The sequence below is a fragment of the Balaenoptera borealis genome (assembly GCF_965194805.1).
Source record: "Balaenoptera borealis genome assembly, chromosome: 4".
In the NCBI taxonomy this organism is placed as follows: Eukaryota; Metazoa; Chordata; class Mammalia; order Artiodactyla; family Balaenopteridae; genus Balaenoptera; species Balaenoptera borealis.
Window position 1 is genome coordinate 70,036,238 of NC_138861.1, and position 17,278 is coordinate 70,053,515.

Here is a 17,278-nt window from a genome sequence, read left to right on the forward strand (position 1 = left end):
ATATGTCTGTCCTTCATTAGACTGTTGGGGAAGCAGTTACAATTTATTTTAGTACATATATTACCCAGCAAGATGCCTTTCATATTTAATAGATATTCGTTGATTGAACTGTTGAATGTGAAATAATTTAAAAACTATAGACATAGAGTTATTTTCTTAAGGTTGTTTTCATTGTATAAATATTTAGGAAATACTTTCCTTTGAGGGTTTCTTTTTTTTTTTTTGCCTCTGAGTCCTTGTGGGATTTTTTTTTTTTTATTCAAACAGAAAGTCACAAAAATTATAATCATCCTCATCAGTTCACTCAGTCCCATGTAATTAATTTTTTTTTTCATCTTGATCTTTTGTTAGCACTTTTATGAATTCATCAGTTTTCCATTAGAGTTCTGAAAATGCTTATTCATTCAATTCAGCAGTATAGTCAGTACCTGATACAAATGTATTTCATTTACCTATTTAAGGTAGGGAGTCCAAAGCCCATCAGAGCAGAGCAGTATTATTTATCTAATACTTGCCTAGAAACTTGCTGGGAACATTATATACATGATCTCATTTAACGATAAAAACAACTCAGAGATATAGGAGTTATTTACATCATATTGTAAATTTAAAAGGCCAAGGGCTGGCTAACTTTCTCAAGGTCAAACAGCCAATAAGTCGAAGGGCTGAATTCAAACCCAAACCTATCTATTTCCAAAACCTATGTTCCTGGACTTCCCTGGTGGTGCAATGGATAAGAATCCGCCTGCCAATGCAGGGGACAAGGGTTCTATCCCTGGTCCGGGAAGATTCCACATGCCGCAGAGCAACTAAGCCCGTGTGCCACAACTACTGAGCCTGCACTCTAGAGCCCATGCTCTAGAGCCCGCGAGCCACAACTACTGAGCCCATGCATCTAGAGCCTGTGCTCCACAACAAGAGAAGCCACCGCAAGGAGAAGCCCGCACACCACAACAAAGAGTAGCCCCTGCTCTCCACAACTAGAGAGAGCCCGCACGCAGCAAGGAAGACCCAACGCAGCCAAAAATAAATAAATTAATTAAAAAAACAAAAAACCAAAAAACCCTATGTTCCTCCACCTACATCTTCACATTAGCAAAAGATCAACTCTACAAAATAATGTCATTTCAGAACAGAGCAATCTTTTTAAGCAAGATGTTGAAAGATAACATAATGAATTTTTATAAAATAGCTGAAATTTTAACTTAATAGCCTCTACATTAAAAATAATAATTCTGAAACAATGATTTTTGCCAGAGAGACCTATATGAAAATGAGGAATATATTCCTAGGGAAAATGTAGACATTTACTGTGACAGATATTGGTCCAAAGATTTTATATCATTTTAAAATCTGTATTTTGTCACATCCAGTTCAATTGTGAAAATGATTCTACCACTTTTATCTTTGTGGTTCTTTACCTTATGTAATTATTTATTCCTGCCGGTTTCCTTTAGTCTTATATGTCTCATCTTCACTTGCATTGCTGATTTTTTTCTGTCTTATTTCTATGAATTCATTATTTATCCAAAGTTTCTTTATATCTTTTTTTTTTTTCCTCCTGAAAGACCTTATTACAATACTATCTGCGTGGTTTTAAAAAGTTTCAATGTAGATTCATGCAATATTTCTTCTCAGATTTCAGAGCTAGGGAAATATCTCTTTTCTGATCATTTGGTTTTCTACTTATTAGCTATTGAGAGCTATGTATCCTATTATGTTCCCGTTTTGCTTTGAATGCCTGAAAGATAAGCATCTGGTTTTGTGCACAATAGCAATAATTTCCCTAGACTCCGTTGTCTGGGATGATTATTGTTCCCATCATTACTTGTCTGTTGTCATTATTTACATAATGTTATGGTTTTGTTATTTGTGACCTTAATTTGTACAATATCTCCCTTTCCTATTGAAGATAAGGAAGAAAAAGAGAAAAAGATGAGAAAGACACTGAAAGAGAAAAAAGGAGACGTGAGAAATTTTAACATTTTAACAATTTTGCTTCAAGTCTGGCTCTGCCTAGTTTTCTTCAGTTTAAGTTATTGATTTCTGTCTTGATTCACTGAACAAGCTCTTGCTCTGTATCCAACTTGGAGTAGCTGGGACAGCTGCTTTACTTTTTTGTGCTTGACTACATGTCTTCATATTTCATTTCCTCTGGGAATGAAGCATTTCTTTATTTTGATAAACTTTTTCTACAGTCTCTCTTCTTCCCAGATTGGAGCCCTTCTAAAGGCCAGATCTACATAGGTGGTCTTGTTACCCTTGGCCAGATAGACCCAGTTCTGAATGTGAGCCTCTCTCTTCATCTGTCTGTTGCTATGTGTATGTATGCATGTATACCTGCATGTACACAGGTGTATATACACACACATACATGCATATTAATGGTATTAAAACCCAGTAGGAGGTGCTAATGTGTGTTTACATCAATGCTAATCACTTTTCTGGGCTGCTCCTGTTACCTGTCCCATGTTTTAGTTGGTTGACTTTTCCTCTACTATTTGCCTTTCAAGGTCCCTTTTACAACTCAGCATCTATGTCTAGTTTGAGATTAGGCCCATCACTGCCAGCCTCAACCCACGGCAAATATCCCTTTTGTTGGTGGGAAAATCTAGTTTTGTTTTAAATTATTTTATCTCTATAAAAATTTAGAAAGAAACATCACTTTATAGCCCTTTAGTTTGGTTTGGAGTTTGATTCTATGTTGATAGTAGATTAGATCAACCTACATGCATGTACATACATATATATATATATATATATATATATATATATATATATATATATATTCTGCCTTGTCCAATAAAAAGAATATTCATTTCTATATATTAGTTGTGCCACTACATGTTTTTCACCTCTAATTCAATTCATGAGAACTTTACTGGGTCTCTACTGTGTACAGGGCACTAGGCTAGCTCCATAGTAATACATATGAATAAGACATAAAGTTTATTCTTTATGGAGTCACAATCTACGTTGGAGACAAAAATAGCTGTAATATAAGCAGGTGGAGATATGGATCTTGACAGTGATTCAAATTCTGTGACTTAAAATGTTTCCTAGTGACACACTCCTGGGGTATACATAGGGATTTGTGAGAGTTCCACACCTCTAGCTGTCACTGTGACCTTTTTCTTCCTACTTGGTGGTGGTGGTGGATTGTTTTAGGAGTAATCTTGAATTCAAACCAATGTATGCTTGATATGTGAACCTGAATAAGTTAGTCTCTCTGTAACTCATTTCCTTATTAATAGTATGTAGTCATATGTATTTATTAAATGAATTAACACATATAATGTATGTGCCTGACATAAAGCCATTCTAGGGGATACAGTGATGTACAAGACAGACCAGTTTCTGTTTCATAAAGATTAAATTTGAAAGGACAACCATACTGGTCAAACTATAGTAACATATAGTTATATACACAATACATAGTATATTATAGTAATATTTTTTGTCATTATGATAGCATATTGGAGAGATTATTTAATTCAATATATTATATATATTTTCTTTATGTGTACAGGTAATAAAAAGTGAAATTTTCTTGCATCACCCAGAAATCAAAGTGGCAAAGATATTATCACCAAGTGTTACATATATCATATGTTTTTAATGTTTTACCTCAAGGTAGAGAATGCAATATAGTAAGTGTATTTGGCAACTTTCACTCAATGCAGAGATGTCACAGTTATTATAAAATGCTGCTTGATTTGACATTCCACTGATTCTTGAGTCTGGCAGTTGAGAAGAATACCAAAGTTCCTAATATGCTGTATCTTAGGTTTTAAATCACCTTCTGGCTCCTCTATTATCTCTGAACTTAATAAGGACATTATGCTCTGTGTTTTCCAGATCTCATAAAGTGTAAGGAGATGTAACTTAATGTGTTGGAGGAAGGAGTTAATAGATACCTCAGAATAGCTCCTTTCATCCTGATTACACCGCATGGGACGTTAACATAGATCATACTCTTCTCCAGCAGCTGGACCCCAGGGCAACTTCTGAGAAATGCTGACCTCTGGACTGGCTTTATGCAGAGATAAAAGAAATGTGTGTGTGTTTTAAAGGCAGTGATTAAAGATTTGTCAGGATTTCTACAATTTTTTCATCATTTGCTCAAACCTATGGGTATGACAAAGTGAAACACTAGAAGGCTTTTTTAAAAAATGTAAACAACTAAGATACTCTTAATGATGTGTTAAAAAGTTTCAAACCAGTAACTTAAATTTTTTTTTTCCTAAACTTTTTTTAAATTGAAGTATAGTTGATGTACAGTATTATGTTATTTTTCAGGTGTATAACCTACTGATTCAACATTTAAATACATTATGAAATATTTACCACAATAAGTCTAGTAACCATCTGTCACCATTCAAAGTTATTACAGTATTTTTGACCATATTTCTTATGCTGTGTATTACTTCCCTGTGAATTATTTATTTTATAACTGGAAGTTTGTACCTCTTAATCCCATTTACCTATGTGATCCAACCTCTCATCCTCCTGCCCTCTGGTAATAGCCAGTTTGTCCTCTGTATTTATGAATCTGTTTCTGTGTTGTTTTGTTGTTTGTTTTCTATTTTTAGATTCCACATATAAGTGGAGTTATGCAGTATTTGTCTTTCTCTGTCTGCCTTATTTCATTTAGCATAATACCCTCCAGTTCCATTCATGTTGTCACAAATGGCAAACTTTCATTCTTTTTTATGGCTGAGTAATACCCCATTTTATATATATATGTATATATATATACATATATATAATAAATATTAATATACAATAAACAATATATAGTAAATATTATATATATATAATAAATCACATCTTCTTTATTCATTCATATATCAATGGACACTTAGGTTGTTTACATAGCTATTGCAAATCATGCTGCAGAGCATAGGGTGCATATACCTTTTCTAATTAGTGTTTTTGTTTTCTTTGGGCAAATATTCAGGAAAGGAATTGCTGGATCATATGATAGTTCTATTTTTAATTTTTTGAGTACCCTCCGTACTGTCTTCCAGAGTGGCTGCTCCCTTTACATTCCTTTTTCTCCCCATCCTCACCAATGCTTGTTATTACAGACTAGTTTTTAAAATCATTTTGCTCAGTGAGAAAGCAATGTGAATGTAGATATACTGGGCCTCAGCTCACTTACCTGTATACAAGGGTAATAACAGAAAGTACTTGTGAAGATTAAAGAAGTTAATATATATGAAGTGAAGTGCTTAGAAAAATATTTAACACATAGAAAGCAGTAGAAAGCTTTCTATATATATAGAGAGAGAGAGAGAAAAAAAAAATATATATATATACACACATATGCTATTATCCTTAATTGTTTAAATGCAAAGTACCTAAGTAATTATAAAATAGCTGCTTGAAGGATATACATCAAAATGTTAATGATAGATCTCTGGGTTATGTGATTACAAGTAATTTTCTTTTCCTTTCTTACTATCTGTGTTTTGTAAATTTTCGATGATCAATATGAATTTTACTGGATGTGGCCAAGATGATGGAGTAGGAAGAGCCTGAACTTACTTCCTCTTATAGGCACACCAAAATTACAACTCTTTAGAAAACAACTATGAGGATGACCTGAAGACTAGCAGAAAGGATTTTCCACATCTAAAGATATAAAGAAGGAATCACAACAAGGTGGATAGGAGGGAGGGGTGGAGATGCAGTAGAGACAAGACCTACACCCGCAGGTAAGTGACCCGCAGAAGGAAGGATAATTACAATTGCAGAGGTTCTCCCCAAGGAGTGGGAGTCTGAGCCCCCTGCACAGGAAGAGAAGCTCACATAACATCTGGCTTTGAAGGCCAGAGAAATTAGCATACAGGAGAGCCAGAGGGCTGTAGGAAACAGAGACTCTATTCTTAAAGGGCAGGTACAAAATCTCATATGCTCCAAGTCTCAACAATGAGGCAGTAATTTGAAAGGAGCCTGGGTCAGATCTACTTGCTGATCTTGGAGAGTCTCTTAGAAAGGGAAGAAGCAACTGGGGCTCCCCCTGGGACATAGATGTTGGTGACAGCTATTTTGGGGAGCTTGTTCTAGCAAGAGGACATCAGTGCTTGAAAGCACCATTTTGGAGTCCTCCCTCTAGCCTATTAGTGCTGAGGACCTACCTGCCCACCAGTGGGCTGGCAAGCACCACATGAGGTAGGACCTGGCAACCAACTGGGCTGGGGGTCATTTCTGCCTACCATCATGCCCATAGTGGTCAACCTGCCACAGCAGAAGAGCCCACCCAGCCAAGCTAAGGGGCAGTCCTAGAGCATCTAGCTCTGGTGACCAGAGGGGAATGTGCTGCTGGGTCCCTTAGAATGTCTCCTACACAAGGCCACTTTTCCAAGATTGGGGAACATAACCAACCTACCTGATACATACAAAGAAATTCAGATAATTAGGCAAAGTGAGGAGATAGAGGAATATGTTCCAAATGAAGGATGCTCAGCAAATTTGGGAGAAGAATGGGTGAACACAGTGAGAAGTTTAACAAAGAGAAAAATATAAAGAAGGGTCAAACAGAGCTGAAGAATTCAATAACTGAAATAAAAACATGCCAGACAAAGTCAAGAGTAGATTAAATGATACAGAGGAACAGATCAGTGAACTGGAAGACAGAGTAGTGGAAATCACTCAAGCTGAACAAAAAAAAAATTGTTTTCAAATGAGCATAGTTTAAGAGACTTCTGAGACAACATCAATCACACTAACAATTGAATTACAGAGGTCCCAGAAGTTGAAGAGAGAGAAAGAAAGGGGCAGAGAACTTATTTGAAGAAGCAGAAGCTGAAAAATTGCATAACCTGGAAAAGGAAACAGACACCAAAGTTCAGGAAGCATAGAGAGTTCCAAATAAGATGAACCCAAAGAGGTCCACACCGAGACACATTATAATTAAAATGGCAAAAATTAAATATAAATAGAGAATCTTAAAAGCAGCAAGAGAAAAGACACTAATTATGTACAAGGGAACTCTCGTAAGATAAACAGCTGATTTTTCAAGAAAAACTTTGCAGGCCAGATGGGAGTGGCATGATATAGTCAAAGTGATGAAAGGAATAAAAAACCCACAACCATGAATACTCTATCTGGTAAGGCTATCATTCAGATTGAAGGAGTGATAAAGTGTTTTATAGACAAGCAAAAGCTAAAAGAATTCAGCACCACCAAACTGGCCTAACAAGAAATATTAAAAGGACTTTTCTAAGTGAAAAAGGAAAGGCCAGAACTGGAAACATGCAAATTATGAAAGGAAAAATCTCATTGGTAAAAGCAAACATACACTAAACGTAGTAGGAAGGTTAAAAGACAAAAGGAGTAAAATCACCTATATCCACAATAGGTAGTTAAGGGATACACTAGCCAAAAAATGTAAAACATTATGTCAAAAAAATTAAACATGGGAGGAGGGCATGAAAAATGCAGGGTTGTTAGAATGCATTTGAATTTAATAAAGGAATAAAAAAGAACTACAAAGAAAACCCCACAGAAAACAATTAACAAAAGGGCAATAAGAACATACGTATCAGTAATTACTTTAAATGTAAATAGACCAAATTCTTCAGGTAAAAGACATACAGTGGCTGAATAGATTTTTTTTTTAAAAGACCCATATATAGGGTGCCTATAAGAGATTCACTTCAGATCTAGACTCACAGACTGAAAGTGAGGGAATAGACAAAGGTATTCCATGCAAGTGGAAACAACAAGAAAGCTGGAGTAGCAATGCTTAGACAAAATAGACTTTAAAACAAAGACTGTAACAAGAGACAAAGAAGGACATTACATGGTGATAAAGGGATCAATCCAACAAGAAAAAGATAACAACTGTAAATATATACGCACCCAACATAGGAGCACCTAAATATATAAAGCAAATATTAACAAACATAAAGGGAGACATTGAGAGTAATACAATAATAGTAGGGGACTTTATCACCCCACTTGCATCAATGGACAGATCATCCAGACAGAAAAGCAGTAAGGAAACACTGGTATTAAATGACACATTAGATCAAATGAACTTAGTAAATATATATAGCGCATTCCATCCAAAAGCAGCAGAATACTGATTCTTTTCAAGTACACATGAAACATTCTCCAGGGTAGATCACATACTAGGCCACAAAACAATCTCAATAAATTTAAGATTGAAATCATATTAAACATCTACTTTGACCACAACCGTATGAGACTAGAAATCAGCTACAAGACTGCTAAAAACTAAACTATATGCTACTAAAAAACCACGGAAGAAATAAAAGAGGAAATCAAAAATTACCTGGAGACAAACTAAAATGAATACACAATGATCCAAAATCTGGGGGGTGCAGCAAAAGCAGTTCTAAGAGGGAAGTTTATAGTGATACAAGCCTACCTCAGGAAACAAGAAAAATCTCAAATAAACAATTTAAACTTACCTAAAGGAACTAGAAAAAGAAGAACAAACAAAACTCAAAATTAATACAAGGAAAGAAATAATAAAGATCAGAGCAGAAATAAATGAAATAGAGACTAAAAAAACAATAGAAAAGATCAATGAAACAAAGAGCTGGTTCTTTGAAAAGATAAACAAAATTGATAAACCATGAATACAGAGGGCCAGCTATAAGTTATACAAAGATTAGCCCTCCTGTTGTTCAAGTGTCAAGTGTGTACACAATGTAATAAAAGTCAGCCAGTCAGCAATAAAAAAAATGAAATCTTGCCATTTGTGACAGCATGGGTGGTCCTAGAATGTATTATGCTAAGTGAAATCAGACAGAGAAAGATAAATACCGCATAATCTCACTTGTGTGTGGGATCTAAAGAACAAAACAAAACAAAAACAGAGTCATAGATACAGAGAACTAAATGGTGATTAGCATTAGGAAGAGGGGTAGGGATAAGAGAAATAGGTTAAGTGATTAAAAGGTACAAACCTTAACTAATACAGACTTTTATGTACATAATCAATGTGTTATTTTGGCCTTAATTTTGTTATTCACCGAGGATTTTCTTCCCACTAATTACTTGAGTATTATAATGTTTTGTCCAAAATTGTTTTGAATACAGTATAGATTAGGAATAAAGGGTACTTTTTAAGCACTTGTTTTTTGCCAGGTATGTTACTAAAATACTTAAATTATCTCACTGATGCTTTACAGTGTGACCCATGGCAGATATGCCATTCTTATTCTCATTTTACAGATGAGAAAACTAAGGTTGAGATAAGTTAAGTAACTTGAGTGAAGATGTAGCTGGTACATGGAAATTATTAGATACTTAGTACTGTAAAACAGGATAAACATGAGATTGATGTTAATCAAACTCATGAATATAGATGATATTTCCTAGAGACAGTATGTTGTACGGGAGAGAAAAACCAAACCAAAACAAAACAAAACAAAAAAATAAAGAGAAGACAAGAAAAAAGAGCTTGGTGCAGTACTTGAGAAATAATTTACTTTGAAGCATGTATAGAGTAAAAGAAGCTGTAAAATGAGAGTGATCAGAGAGTCAGAAAGGTAGGAGGAAAAACATCAATAGAAGAGTATGCTTTCCTGAAACCTAGGAAAGTGAATGTTTCAAAAACAGAGTAATGAAGAGTGCTAAACTTTGCAGGGAGGGCAAATAAAATAAGGACCAAATGATAAGTTTCACTAGAATTATTGGTAAAAACATGCCCTTGGTAAGAGCAGTGTATGAGATGGAGGTGGGCCAGACTTGTACAATGAGACTTAGGTGGAGGTAGGAAAATGAAAACCATGAGTAGAAACATTTTGAAGACATTTAATTGTGGAGGGAGAAGTATAAGGTAGTAGCTGGAGTGGACTATGGTGCTGAGTTTTTTTGTTTGCTGTGAAGGAATCAGTAGAGGTGGGGAGATGATGCAGAATAGAGAACATGAAGGTCTTCTGAGAAACACAAAAGAAGGGAATCCAAGATGCAGGACAAAGATTTACATTTTAAGTTGAGAGAAGCTGAAAGAGATAGACAGTGATGCAAATAAGTATGTAGAATTATTTTACGTGAGGAAGCATGTGTTCTATTTTCTCTCAAAAGAAGGATGTAAAGTCAGCTGGCTGAGAATGAATATAGTTGAAGGTTTGAAGAGAGTGGTCATGATTTTAAACATCTTCAAAAACTAGAAAGAGAGCTGATAGTAAAATAAAAACATAATACAGGTCTGAAGCTTGGAGGACCCAATGGAGGTTGGAGGCCAAACACTTATACAGATCAAGAGTGCTAAAATTTTGCATACTCTTTGATCTGCTATGCTTGGATTAGAAATTTATCCTAAAGAAGTAATTATAGATGTATTCAAGATAGAGCCATAAGGGTGTCCATGGTGGAATTTATGATAATGAAAAACAAACCAATTTAAATGCCCATTGATAAGGTTTATCTAAATATTATGGTACATTCATAAATAGAATATCTTGAAGCCATTAAAAGTTGTTTTTTCAAACATTTAACAGCCTAGAAATATGTTTGTAATATGCTTAATGAAAAATTGGAGGTTATAAAAAAGAAAGTAGGATGATTCCTTCTTTTTTATAAAAAAATTAAAAAGTAAACTTACTAATGCATACAAAAATGACACAAAGTGTTAAAAAGTGTTTACCTCTGCTTGATGGGATTATGTATGATTTATATTTCTATTTGTTTTTGTCTATATTTATAATTCTTTCTATTATAAGCATTTATAATTGCTATCATTAAAAATATCTTATTTTTATGGGATTTAGCAAGAGTTTATTGACAATCTATGATTCATGACAGTAAAGCATACCCTAAACCATTTTTCTGAAGAATATTATTCCACATGCTGTTAATAGGTATCTGTTGGGGAAAATGCTCACATAGGTTTGGAAAACTTAAAACTTCACAGGTATGATTCTTAATGGTAAGAGTGCACAGAACTTCTAATATGCTAATTTTCATAGAGAATCTTCTTTTCAAATTTTAATTGACACAGAGTTCTTTTTGCATGAAATATTTATCAACATTTTTTAAAACTAATATTTCTTATATTACTTTGATAAATGATGTGTTAGCATAACTCTCCTTAAGACCATTGATGGTCTCTACATTGGGTACCTTATTGTCCTGACACTGATAAGCAAGAGCAGGATATGAAATTTTATGGGCTGATAAAAATGGTCAGTTTTTAGAAATCTATCTTCAAGAGTGCACCACTCAGTATATAGAGTTTGGTTTTTCTCATTTCAAAGATATCATTTTTTTAGGTGACAGAACTTTTGCACTGCTTCAGAAATGCAAACGTTGTGCCTTTTAACCAATTTAAATCAATGAAACGATGTGACTGAACAGTGCTCATGACAACCATTTTTGAGAGATAGGCCAACCAGTGTTATAGAAAATAAAGATATATAAAATGTGCTGACATAAAACTTTAAAATCTAAGCTTTTTGTCTCTTCATAGCGTTTGTGAGATCAAAATGAAGGCTTAATTATACACTTTACCTTTTTAATATATTTAAGATGCTTAATATTGAACCTGTGGTAGTATACTTTTCTTCTTGCTACTTATTCAAGTATTCTACCTATCATAACTTTTTATATTTTAAATGAACACATGCCAAAAATTCTACATAATTCATTAAGTAATGAGGGAACCAGTAAGATGTTACAACCAGTTTGTAGGAGAAACCAAAGAGCAGACATCTTATGTAGGCCCATGGTGAATGTTCAAATAAATTTGCTTAATAGATGTAAAACTGGCAAAATTGGTCAGTATCCACAGAGGAATAATCAATTTCATTCTACTGAACACAATTAATTTGTACTTCCATGGTCAAGAATCATTCACATTGATTTTCTACAACTTATACAATTATAAAATAGTCAAGGACAATGAAAAGTACAAACTTCTTAGAGTCAGAAAACCTGGAAAGGTGTATTCTAGACAATAGATAATTTTCATTGTAGACACCAAGTAATCTTTTTGGTACCTTTCAAAGTCTTTCAGAATTTTCCTTGACAGTTTTCCCTTACCTGTAATCATGATAATCTCAAAGAGAGATTTTCTTGATTACAAAATAAGTCTGGTCCCACTAGTTTGGCCTGATTATTTACACAGGTGCAGTAAGTGTATTAATTTACCATATAGACCTTTTTAGACTTTTTGCAAATCATGAGCCATATAATAACTAACAGTTACAAACACTATAAGGCTAATGTCTGCTTAGAAATTTTCATAAGTAATCTCACATTTGATTTATAAAAGCTTTTATTATTTACTAGCCCAAGGTAAGGAAATGAACCCCAAGATAATCCCTCCACTACATTCACCTGCAGTAACTCTAATCTTGTGTAATTTTTCTCTCTTATCATAGTGCCCCAAATTTTCCAAGGTTCTTGACCTACCAGGAAGTAACCTTCTTTACTATCTGCAAGGCTAAGCCCTGCAAACCAGGTATCAGGCAGTTTTCCTGGGAGAGTTTTGTAGCCATTTTCTCCATAATAAAGCCAGCTTTGTTTCTCAAAAGCAGCTTGTCATATCTGATTAAATGAGCATTGTTCTCAAATATGACACTCTTGAGATAAGGCCATGGTTGTACAATCATTTTGTTCTATTATATCCTGGTAAAAAGGAAGACATTCTTATCAAATGTATGCAAATAACTATATTGGCATAAAAGTAAAGAGGAGCAGTAAGAGTTTCTGAATTTGATAATCAGTGAGAATTAGGTATCATCTAAAATATTTCATCTCAGTTTACAAAAGCAGAGTTTACTCAATTGTTCTGGGTTTCAGATAGCTGAACAAAGAGAAAACATTTTCTTATACATTCAGGAAACAGAACATTAAAGCAATATTAATCATATTCCCCTCCCTAAAAAAAGCTATATTAAAACTTCCCTCATCAGTTCATTCAGTCCTATGTAATTAATTCTTGTTCTGTTGGATATTGGGTTAGCATTTCTATGAGGCCATCTGCTTCTCAGCTAAAAAGAGTTCTAGAAATCCTGACTTAGTCCACTGGTACAGTCTAAAAGTGGTCTAAATGATGTCAGGTCAGAAGCAGGTATCCAACATGCTATTTGTTGAAGTGTCAATAGTGTGAAGTACCTAGAACAGTCCTTTTCCACAAGGCTTTGAGAGTATCCTTTGTTGAAGGAGACTGACCATTTTTGTTTTTAAAGAAGTCAGTGACTGTTTTATCTGACTATTAAAAAACAGATGGAAATTTTCTTATAAGAAGAAAAAAATCTTGAGATATAACATATAATGATCCTGAAACATAATATATACATCAAGAGCATATCAAAAATATCAAGTAAACTCTGGAGTAAGACCTACACTTAGGTTAGTCTGATATGCATCACCGTTTGAGAATCACTGGCCTAGAAGGTGGTAGATTCAAATTAAAGAAGTAAGGTGGTGGTCTATAAACATTTTAAGTAATAACTGAGACTATGACTGATAACATTATATTGTTATTGACTAATATTATTAGGTAAAGCACTACCAGAAGACTGAACAATGCAGGAAAACTTGAAAAACTATTCCATAAGAGTTTTGATCAATGTTTTCCCTGAGGTTAAAACATGTTATTGAAAGCAAGGGCATTAACAAATACCCCAAGACTTCCCATAAACTATGAATATTTATATTAATAACATTTTACCAATATCAATTTAACCTAAGGAAGGCTGAGTGTCTCTTCTGATTTGACAAGTCTGCCTATGCAACTCATCAAACAAACCTAATTAGATACTTCTAGCGTCTCTTTTTAAGAAGTGAAAGAACAAATCTTTGTGATTTTCCAGGGACGCTCTGATATAGTCTGATAGTTTTATTTTATTTTCTTGGCCGCACCCTGCAGCATGAGGGATTTTAGTTCCCCCACCAGGGATCAAACATGTGCCCCCTGCAGTGGAAGTGTGGAGACTCAACTACTGGACCGCGAGGGAAGTCCCAGTCTGATAGATTTAGATATAAAAATATCCTGAAAGCTTTATCTTATTTTTCTGCATTTAAGACCTGATTTTTGAAAGATACATTTTAAAAAGTTTTTAAGAGAGATTTGTACACTCGGTTTAAAAAGGATCATGGGTACCTGAGGAACAGTACTTGGTTAACCATTTAATTAAAGTGACAATAAAGCATTAAAAAAATAGATGATAACAGGATTTAAAGAACCTTTGTTCTTTGATAAGTGGTAACTTTTGTTTTGCTCTTTTTGCCTCTTAAATAATCAAGGATCTAATAAAGTTAACATAAAGCACAGAAAATTATTCTGGTAAAATGCAGAATTTTACAATGCAGGCAGATTACACAAAAGGTAAAGAATTACCTTCCATATTGTAGGTGAAGGTATTAATCAGTAAACCAAAGAAGCAAGACAATCAGGATGAAACAAACTGCTAAAATGTTAACATATTTCTTAGTTTCTTTTCAGATTAAGGTATTATAATTTAAGAAAATAAAATTTGCCTTCCAAGTTTTATTCTTTATTATGCTTTTTCATATTCTAAAACTGATACATTACTTCAGGATAGCTTTTAGAGACTCTACTGGGTAAAAATTAATTTCATAATTATACTAAGATATTATTGTCAACATACAATGTATTCATCATTACTCTCTTAAAAGAAATAAAAAATTATCCATTTTAATTTCTAATATGTAAATATAGATAAGTATAACTTACATGAATGCAAGCTCTTGGGGGTCCTCAATAATTCCTATGAATATGAAGGCATCAAAAGACCAACAAGTGTGAGAACCCCTGCTTTGAACAAATTACTATATTTCCTTAAAAAAAATACAAAAAAAAGGTGAATTCTCACTATATTGTCTCAACTACTCATTAATTATACATTTTTAACAAAAGTAACTAACTTCTATTTCACAGAGAAAACAGTAGATTGCAGAGCGAATAAAAGAAAACTGTCCTCTTATGAAAGCAGTTTAACAGATTAGCAGCGCTTGTGAAAATAAGTACATAATAAAGTTTTTGATAGCCACACATCCCTTTTACATTCCTTAAAGTGGCAAAAATGAACACTCATTAGCATCACCTCATGATATAGCTTCTCTATAACATAGAAAAATAAGTAAAATACATAAACTTTAAGTAATGCGTATTAATCAATGGTTTGATGTTTCAGTATTCTATCTAACAAATTAGTTAGGTATCTAATGGTTATCCATTAATTAACTCAATTGAATATCAATCTGTGGTTTTAAGTTACCTTAAAATATTTTGGAAATTATCTTCAAGTTGACATACTACAAAATATAACTGCTTTTGAAATCGAAAGTTTCAGAACAACTATTCAATTTAGTTGAATACAAATTTACATTTTAATGATCAAAAACATTATGTAGGAGTAAAATTATCTTATTTGATCAGTAAAAAATGCAAAATTTGATTAAGAAAAGCAAAACCAAGTAGAATAAATGTATGCTTCTATTATACTTAAAATAGAGAAAACTTGAAAACTGTGTCAAGAGAAAAGGCATAATTCTTTTCATTAAACCAAAATTATAAAATGGTCTTGTTTGCCATAGATTGACCTTAATTTATGAAATTCATATAACGTAAGTATGCCTTAAGTATACGAACCTGGATTCTTAAAACATTTCTGAGTTATTTTCTGTAAGAAGACTTTTTTTTAAAGTCTAGCATATTTAAAGTACTAGAAGTTAAATTTTCTGACTCTTTAGAAATTTTAGGAATATTTAATTTATATATTCACTTATCTATCTCTATAAACCATTTAGAGCAGAGCTCCTTTAAGTAACTTATTTTCTGATTATTAATACTCTCTGGAAGTAGAAAAATGTTTCACACTAATGTAACAAAAAATAAAAGCCTTCATGAATTGCAGACACATAGACATGCAGGACATACAATGAGCTTATAACATAAAATCTACAATTTTAATCACAGGTAAAGAGACACAGGAGAGACAAAAACACAATGCCTGAGAAATCCGTATACAAAGAATAGTTATCCTTGCTGGTGGACATGACATTCTTAAATTATTTGAGTTCAAAATAAACAAACAAATAAAAGAAAACAAACAAACCAGATTCTCTGTGAGTTCTCACTTAACAGAGAATAAATCTCTATGATTTATTCGTCTAGTTTCAGAAATCACTAAATGATCAAATCATAAAACCAAATTATCAATCATTGCTGCCACCAATGGGTAATAATTTATCTGCCATCTGCACACCAAAAACTAAACAAAACACAAAATTAGCAGAGAACAAGAGCTAGAGAAATAGAAAAGTAAAGTTCTATTGATGTTTGTGATTCACCTCTGGGAGTTCAAGAAAAGATATGCCTGGGCTTAAGCCATCTATTGCGTGCAATCACCTGGCAGCACATTTTACCAGTCTCTATCATGTGAAACCATCGGGCATCTTGATGGATAGGTTTTAAGAGTATAAAATTAAGACTTTCACGGAAATATAAAACAAACATATGTCAAAGATTTTATTTAACTCGCTGATGAGGGACCCAGTAAGATGTTAACACTTGATTCCTATGCTGTTCTTTTTACTTCTTTATGTTATTTCACCAAGTTTTTCCCTTGATTTGTATAATTTACTATCTTTGCTTCCATATTTTCAGGCTGATTTCCTATTTTTGTCACTGGCTATTTTTTAGCCTATTTAAAAAATAATTAAAATGAATCTTCATTTGAAAAAAGGGATTTTCTATATTATATTGAGAAATAGTTCTCAGTGATTCTACAAAAACTGAATTTTGAATTTCCAGGATAACATCAGTTACATAAAAGGGAAAATATCTATGTCCATTTTTCTTATTTCACTGTTTTCTTCTGAACCATTCTTTTGCTTGCCATCATTGCTGAAACACTCTTTTGACTTAGAAATATCTGGAAATATTGCATTCTAATTACTTGGGACTACATAGTGTCTCTTGCTTACTATTCTTGATTAATTTCTCTTGGCGATGACATAAGGATGACTAACACTCAGAAAATAACAAGAGGTATCACAAAATCCAAGGTCTCAAGTAAGCAAAATGAAGTAGAAATGTCACCACACTTCCTTTCTGCCTCTGTCCTCCCTCCCTCCTTTCTTTCTTTCCTTCCTTCCTTCCTTTCTTCCTTCTATCATCCTCATTCATTTGTCTTACAGCAACTCTCTGTCTCTCTAGATATTCTGCTCCTTGAAGATGGAGACAGTGAAGTGTTCAATTTGTATTCCACTCAACACTTAGTGGAAGCTCAATATGTTTGCTGAATGGTTTCAGTGAAAGAGT